The 9,013-nt window shown below is 39.8% G+C and overlaps 1 protein-coding gene and 1 long non-coding RNA gene across 4 annotated transcripts in view; one reads left to right on the plus strand and one right to left on the minus strand.

Moving 5' to 3' along the window:
- Positions 1–9,013, plus strand: part of LOC112652150 (growth-regulated protein homolog gamma-like) — a 99,175-nt gene that overhangs the window by 87,430 nt on the left and 2,732 nt on the right. The gene's annotated exons all lie outside the window — the stretch shown is intronic.
- LOC118355741 (uncharacterized) overlaps positions 1–9,013 on the minus strand; it is a 112,472-nt gene that overhangs the window by 63,561 nt on the left and 39,898 nt on the right. The gene's annotated exons all lie outside the window — the stretch shown is intronic.

Here is a 9,013-nt window from a genome sequence, read left to right on the forward strand (position 1 = left end):
AATCTCAGTCCCATGTCATATATAAAAACATATAAAATGGTGCATTTTTACTAAATGATTATTAATAATTATGATTGTTATGTTATTATTATCACTATTCTTTGTACTATCATAGTGTGGTGGGTAAGACATTTAGCTCAGATATTTCAGTGAAAATGAGCAAAAAGTGTTGAAATTGAAATGGAAGTACTTCAACAAATTTTTTAAAAAGTTAACATAAGAGGAAGTGGGGTACAAGTAGTAAGGTGTCATGGTTTTACTTTTTTCTTTATTTCTCTTCTGACGCTTGCCACAAACATCTTTAATTGGGTATAACAATCAGTAAGTATGACCCAACAGGCCAAAAGACCAAAATATGTTCTGCTCATGTTACTCTTTGTTTTGGACTAACTCTGCTGAGAGCATTGTAAGGCTGTCGCCTTATCAGCAAGAACATCTAAAGCTGGCATTTCTGTCGGGAAAAGCACAGGTTGTATTGTAATTTACTGTAGCTTCCTGTTACGCAAACTTTCAGGGAGTGATGAAATTACGGTGGCATTACTTCAACTTTTTTTTTTTTCTGACTGAAAATTCTTAGCAAATAGTATCTACAAACTGAGAACTAGTATAGACACAACCTGGATTAATGAAACAGAACTATTGAAGGGATGTTTTTGCTTGTGGACGTCCATTTCCTATATTTTGCGCATTGAAGATTTAGTTTTATGGTTACTCATTTATAAAGAGCAAAAGTTTCATGATATAAGACAAACTAATTATGTATGATGCATTATGGTACTTTTATTCTATCCTATTGTATTTAATTCCATTATATTTTCAAATACTAGCTACAACCCACAGGATTAATTCTACAACCTACTAATGCATCATGACTTATAATTTAAAAGCATCACTATAGTCTCTTAATAACAGAGGCAAGCTTTGACAGTCCATGTAGAGTCAATATCCTTGTTAGTGTGGCCCAAGATCTTAGAAGAGCCAGTAGAGGTAGAATCCTTAAGCTGGCTAGGCCCTTTGCACACCCTAGTTATCATCTCCCTCCAGATTTGTAGGATTTTTATTTATTTTTTAAAAGATTTTATTTATTTATTCATGAGAGACACACAGAGAGAGGCAGAGACAGAGACAGAGACAGAGGGAGAGACAGAGGGAGAAGCAGGCTCCATGCAGGGAGCCAGATGTGGGACTCAATCCCGGGACCCGTTGATCATGACCTGATCTAAAGGCAGATGCGGAGCTACCAAGACGTCCCAGATTATAGGATTTTAAGATCTTAACCTAGTGTTGGAAGTCTCTGGGCACTCCATGGGGCAAAGTATTTGGAGTTGAGATGGCATGATAAGTAGGAGAATCTCTGGGCTGCTGAAACTCTGGAGGCTAGTAGTTGTCATTGCCCCAACATTTCTATTTGGTTCCTAGTACAGACTAGACTGAGCATTTAAAAATGCATTGTTTTCAGGATGCCTGGCTGGCTCAGTCAGAAGAGCATGCAACTCTTGACCTCAGGGTCATGAGTTCCAGCCCCATGTTGGCTGTAGAGATCACTAAGAAATAAAAAAATAAACTAGAAAAAAAGGCTTATAAGTAAACTGTTAAAAAAATAAATAAAAGTGCAATGTTTTCTAAGAAGGTTTATTAAATGAAATACACTCAATAGACAATTACATGGTCTCCTTCTTCCCAATAGATTCTTTCTTTGTGCAGACGAAAGACTCACTTTGAGTCAGTGGGCTTCTAAGTTAGAAGGTCTTGAGTTTTACTTTTAACTCCACTTTTAAGATCTTCCTTGTCTATAAAATGAGAATAAATAATATCAACTCCATAGTATTCTTGAAATAATTAAAAGGACATTATAAAGAGCTCACACAGCATCCGATTTAGAATTGGGGCCTAAGAAATATTACTCTCCTTCTCCCCCCTTGACGCTTACTCCCAGAATCCATTTTCAAGCAGCAATGACCACATCCCTGAGCCAGTAAGCAGCCCACTGGTACGCCACCAGCAAGCAAGATTTTTTTCTTCAGCAGAACCACAACCCAAAGCTAGGGTGCTACAGTCAGGAAAGAAAAATGTAGCACAATGAATATAAACCACATTTTCAAAAAAATCAACTAAAAAATCCTGCAAAGCTTGTCAACCACTATGTTTATAATACTATGAAGTATACAGAGTGCCTGATGTTTGAGATTTGGTCTTAACTTTCTCTTTGGTGAAAAAACATAGGAAGAAATAAACATACTATGTGATCATGTTCATTATTTATTTCTTCACTGAGTCAGACTGTAGCAGTCTACCAGCGTCCAGTTTTATGTGGGTGGCAATAAAGCTTGAAAGCAAAAGGAGTCACCAAACCTAAACAGGGTTAGGACTATCAAGTCTTAATTATGAATAGTATTGGGTAATTTGTCTTTTACTCTGTGATTCCAAAGTACCATATCCCAATTTCCATCAGCTCTAACTCCAAAATCTATTATAATTATTTGTTTGTCCTGATTTGTTCCTCTGAGGAGCAAACTTTACCCCCTCTAGTATATCTACATTCTAGAAAAGGCCAACCACAATAAATGCTAAAAACTATTTTTCAAATCTTAACCTCAGGGAGAAGAAAAATGTGATTACTATAAAAGTTTTGGATAAGGATTTTTTTTATTGCTGGGATAAGCAAACTAACCAAGAATAACACAAAATGTCCTCACTAAATGATATTTAGTTGTATAAGTACATAGTTAATGTAGAGTGTATCAGATGTGATACAAAACCAAGCCATCCTCCCTCCCCTTTTCTTCCTTATTTTCCACCCATCTGTCATAATGGGATCTCATGATTCTGTAACCTCCTCTACTTCAGAACATTCAGATGGCACCAGCTCATCATCCACAGGTGGAACTTTGCCTTTGACATCATCACATTCAGAACAATGCCACAAGAGTATGGATGGTAAAAGGCCGTTCTGAGATCACAAGGTTTTGTCCTTCTAACTTTCCCACTTTCAAACTTCTATTAGACATGCTCAGCATTCCATGGGGACGGAAAATCCCTAAAAAATCCCATCACCATCATTTCTTTTCAGTTTCTCACATTTTATCCTGCTTCATTCATCTTCCAGCTCAGCCTGGGCTCCGTAGTTAGTCATCTCTGCAAATTACTCTCTACACGGTTCATATCAGGTTAATCTTACTTCCATTGTCTTTCTGTTTTGTCCCTGAGCTACAAAATATTGCTGAAGAAATGAAATGTGAGTTGGTATCAGGGAAATTCAATGCTTTCTGGTTCTAGGTGAGCTTTTCTGATATTTTACAATGCTTTTGTTCTTTAAATTGAACTATCTTGGGACTTCCACAAACTATGGTTCCAGATCCTCATCACTTCCATTAAATATCCAGTCCTGCCTTTAGCCCTGGCCACTCAAGAAATGTCCTGTCCTCACACTTTACTACGATGATCCCTAAACTTAGCTCTCTTCATCTTCAATATCTATAGATCTTTACCCTTTTTCTCCTTCTACTTCCTTGGTATTAAAAAATGTTAACCCCACCCTGACCCCACTTGCTAAATATAAGCAGTCAATAGTACTGATTACTTAACCTTAACTATGGAAGTACACATTTTCGCACAACTTACCCACTTTTTTTAAAAAAGCTATTTTTAATTTTAATTATTTAATTATTTTATTATTTTTTCTTTATTTAACAATATTTTATATAGAATTTACTTTCTGGCAAGTTTTATGTATGCAAACTGATTTGCTTTTCATAATAATCCTATAAGGACTATTTTTCAAGGTCTTAGAAGGAATACAAACGTTTAGTTTGGCTAAGCTAGTGGGACACAGAATAGACAAAATATGAAGTAGACACCGAGAGAAACACCATAATGAGAGATTGCATGGTCCATGAATAACAGAATAAGCTCTATCCCTGAATTTCTATTTCTCAGTTCCAGCCCCATGTAATAACTTGCTATTTCCTGCCCAGGCCAACAGTTGACTGCCTTTTGGCCTGCAGTTTATACCAAATAAATACTAAATACCACCACCATCCTGGCATACAAGGTTTGTTTTGTTTTGTTGAGTTATGTAGGTTTAGTAAGGTTTCAACTACTTGTAAGCAATCATATATATGTATGCACATCTCTGCATGCCTCTATAAAAAATGCACGCACAAACAGAGTCAAGAAGAATAAAAACAAAAATCAAAGTATTTCTGGTGAAAAATATATGAAGGCATAGTGAAAAATGTTGAAGAAATGTCCTATGGACAACATTTAAAAATCAAGATTTTTTATTCTTTGTTCGTAATTATTCCAGTCAATACATAGCACTCTGTATGACTCTTTTATTAGTTGTTTATACAGTCGTCTATCAACTTCCTAAATTTCGCTTCCATAATGCCAAAGTCATCATGTCTTTATTCTTCAAAAAGGTCTGGTTATAACATAAACTATTTCCGTGGGGAAGTAAACATTTCCTGTGTTTACTTCCCTTTTATAAATGTGTCATACCACCATTTCTTCGTGTTGCATTATGTGATCACAGCAGTATTTACCTAATCAGGATGATTATCATAAACATTTAGAAATCAGTTTTAAGAAAATCGAGGTGAAAAACTACTTTAGAGCATTGTTAAAAATCCTTTAAAAACTGTCCCAAATCAATATATTTTTAATGTCTCTTAGTGTAACTCAAAATGATTTTAAATAATTGTGAGTTGCTCGAATCATCAGGATCTTCACTATATGTGCAGCAACAATAGAAGTTAATTAAGGGAACATTAAATATAAAGAGTATAAAGATATTAAAGAATGTCAGGTCAAGAGTCTGGCATTTACCAATTGCACATCTCTTATAAAACCTGTCAGCACGTTATACAGCACGAGTGCATGGTAAAGGCCTATTGAATTAATATCCACATTTAATCTCCTCATTTCCTACCATACCTATGACTTCCATTCACTCTGCATCTCACACCACTTAGTAAATGGCGAATTTGTGCACACAGTCATGGAAACACCTTCAGATGGATTTAAAACCATTTCAATGGAGGTAACACCTGAACTGGTTTCTGAACAAGTAGGGTCTACACACAGCCTTCATTGACTGGGTCCTGCCTCCATCACTCCCCTCTCCCTGCCTCACAGGTGAAACTCTAGATGTATAAATTGCCGGGTGCTCCCAGTAGACACAGTGCTCATTCTAGCCTCTACGATGCTGTGTGTTTTGTTACCTCCTTCTAGAATGTTTTGCCCACCCTTAATCTCCCCATTCACTTGGGAAAATGCATCCTTTCAGACTCAGTTTGGAGGCACACTTTCCCTAGAGAGATTTCTCCAAAGATCTCTGAGAATTCAGCCCACTCCATTGAGAAACAATGTTAGGGGTTCCATTTCCACATTCCTATCGTATCCTGGGCATACTATATCATGTCATTTACCAGTCCACTTCATAATATTCTATTTATTTATATGTCTACTTCTCCTATTAGACTGAAAATTTGGTGGTAGTCCAATGCATCTTACTTTATTGTATTCCTGGGACCTAGCTTGATTCCAAATTCATAAATGCTAACTTATAAATGAAAAGATGGAGAAAGGGAAGGATTTAAAAATGAAGAAATCAATCTGTATTAAATAATTTTAGCAGCAAGATGAGAGAGAGAGACGGATTTTTCAGGACTTTTATCGTAAGTAATGGCAACATGACTCAAATTAGCTTTATAAGGAAAAGAAAATCAACTGCTATCTCACAATGAAGTCAGTGGATTAGGTTGGGCAAAGCTAGATTCAGTTGCTCCAACAATGCCCCAAATAACCATAGGCCTGTGGGCCTGTGCCTTCCTCTGTGACAGCTCCGCTCTCAGGCAGGCTCCCCCAAGCACTGGCAGGTCTCCAGGCTTCTATTTTACCAGTTTAGCAATCCCAGAAAGAAACAAGAGCCTCTCAATTCCCTTTGTTCCAGCACAACTGGAGTCTTCTCTGACTTGGCCAATCTTAAATCACAGGCTCCACTCAGAACCCATAGTGGCCTGGGCAAGGCCACGGGCACGCAGGAGAGACCCCCACTGCCATAGGGTCCCAAACTCCCCTCTTGAGCTCAAAAGTGAAGTCATCTAACCTTGATCATGGAGATTGATTGGTAAAGGCAGAGATGAAGATTTCCGAAGGAAAATTAGGGTTCTGTTTTAAGGAACAACGGGTGCCGGACGGATGTAGAAACAACAGATGTAGGAGAGATTGGAAGGGGAAGTTAGCACAGATGTACAACTTAGACAACAAGATAGACGATCTTGGGATTTAGTGACATGCTCAAGCATCTTGATCTTCTCCCTTCAGAGCAGAACCATTATACAACAAACTAACGCTGTTAGGAAATGGGAGGGAGGTGGGTGGCAATTATGCCAGCAAAGCTCTTAAGGCGAGCCGGGATAAAGTGGAGCCACATCATTCATTCTTGCTGGCCCATGAACAAGATCAGTGCTCAGCACGGAAGAGCAACCCAAGGTTTTGCGGGCTTGTTACAATGTATCGTAATAAGTCAAGTCTGAAAGATACAGTAACAATTACAAGGTAAAATCGACTTCGGTAAACTGAATATATATTTTAGAGATAACTTCATTGGGTTAGTGATTGCATGGATTTACAGCTTGCACATATAAAAGTAGCTTTCAGCACATTTTAAGCCCAGAAGCAATTTGTTTATCATGGTGGGCTTTATAACCCTGGCGCTCTTAAAATTTTCTGAAACTTAGTATGGGCTGAAGTAAAATGAATTAAATAACGGAAAATGGTACATTAGGAAAGGAAAAAATACCTTTCTACTTACTTCTGAAAGCCCGTAATTCAGATCAAACAAGTCTTAGGATAATCGTAGATAATTCCACAGATAATGGGTTAATTCGTGAATGTCTCATCCTTTTGGCCGCTACTATAAGTCAGTTGAAATTCTACTCTTCCTGAATATTTGCTAACGTCAATACTTTGGGTTGGGTCTGGGAATCATTACAGCTAATACCTTCTATTGTTTGAGCAGCCAGCTGTTAATGCCCAAGGCATAGAAACATTCATCACCGAAATACTTTCCCATAAATGAATTAGGGAGAATTTTTACTCTTATTCCCATTTTATACTGGAAACTAAAATTTCAAACAAACACTGGATTTTAAAAATATGTTCTAAGATCTCTAAGGAATATAGATGCACCCTCCTTTCACAATTCCCCGATGCTGACAATTTTAAAAGACAAAGCAAAATATTTTCCCCCCTATTTACATGAAGATTCACCACAGAGTGTTCTTGTTCAAGTGTCTTCATCAGTTCAGGCTGCTAAAACAAAATACCATCATTGGCTGGCTTCAATAATAAACATTTCTTTTTATTTGTTCTGAAGGCTGGGAAATCTAAGATCAAGGTATCTGCAGAGTCAGTATCTGGTTGAGAACAGGGAAGTTCTTGCTGTACCCTCACATGACATCACGCCCTCTGGGTGTCTCCTCTTAGAAAAGAACTTAATTCCATTCTGAGACTCCCACCTTCATGACCCCATAGAGACTTTATTACCCCTCACGCCCCATGTCCTAATACATCATCACAATGGGATATAGAGCTTCAGAATTTGAATTTATGGACGGCATATTCAACCCCTACTAGTAAGGTCTTAAAACACTACTTCTATTTTACTTAACAAATATTTATATAACACAACACCTGCTGATACTTTACAAGCATTAACACATTTAGTACTCTCAACCAACCTGTAGGGCAGGCATTACTTGCTCTTTTACAGAGGAAAAATAGGAGTCCAGAGAGAGTAGGTAAGTTGCCCACAATCAGAGGGTCTTGGGGCAGGAGGGCAGCGTAGCTAAGGTCCAAGCCTTCAGGGCTTTACCACACTGTGTCTGTTCCAGAGGGAGAGCGGCTGCTTCCACCTCCAGGCCTTGTCAGACCACTGCCAGGACATCTCCCGCATCCCTGAGGACCGATGAGGTCCCAGAGGTCCCTGGAGAATCTATGGAATCTACTCAGTTTGGCCCAAGGAGAGATACCGAAACTGATGCTGTAAAGTGAAATCACTCCGGGAGGAAGTCCTCAACTATGCGCGGCCTGGAGTGCCTTATTGGGATTCATAGAAAACTGAGGTACTTGGCAGTGGTCTCCCACGAGGATCTCTTCCAGGAGGCAGGTAAATGCAGGTGAGGTGCCCTGGGATGTCCTAGTGGTCTAGTATTTGCATATTTGGAAACACATCTGTTTGCGACTTAGAGGAGTAAAGGTCCCAGTGGCTGGGGCCTGGCTCTGGGTGCCCGCGGTCCTTGCTGCCAGGGCCAGAGAAGGTGGGGACCCCCCAATCCCAGCACGGCCCTCACTGCTCCCCGTGACTGTCCTGAATGGAAACAGTTTCCTACACAACCGATAACGGGGCTCCAGGAATCACCGGAGTGTGGGAAGTTCCAGAATTTGGAAGAGAAGAAATAGGAGAGGTTTAGACTCTATCCTAAAATGAACAGCGAATGGACCTGAGGGGTGCTCCGTCCCCTTCCCCCCCCTCCCTGCCCCACACTGCCCAAGCCTGCGACTGAGCTGCTGACACACCACAGGTAAGACCAACGGTCTTGGCTTGGCGTGATCAGTCAGAGCCCACAGATGCTTTCAAGCGGCGCGTTTATGCCGGAGATAAAGACGGTGTCCGGGGATCCCGGGGGCGGCGGGCTGGCGCCTGCCTTAGGCCCAGGAGACCCGGGGTCGAGGCCCGCGTCCGGCTCCCTGCGTGGAGCCTGCTGCTCCCTCTGCCTGGGTCTCTGCCTCTGTGTGTGTGTGTGTGTCTGTGACTATCATAAATAAATTTTAAAAATTCAAAAAAATAAATACAATCTGCAAAACCCAATTTAGAGTGAAAGGGTAGATAGGGAAGAGGCTGCCGTGCGTCCTTCCACCTTCCCAGTTCCAGCAGCTCAAATGTCTTTTTTAAGGATTAATTCTCTTTTCTAAAGGCTCTAACTGGCGGGTGGGACCAACCCTGCCC

Source organism: Canis lupus, chromosome 13, assembly GCF_003254725.2.
Source record: "Canis lupus dingo isolate Sandy chromosome 13, ASM325472v2, whole genome shotgun sequence".
NCBI lineage: Eukaryota > Metazoa > Chordata > Mammalia > Carnivora > Canidae > Canis > Canis lupus.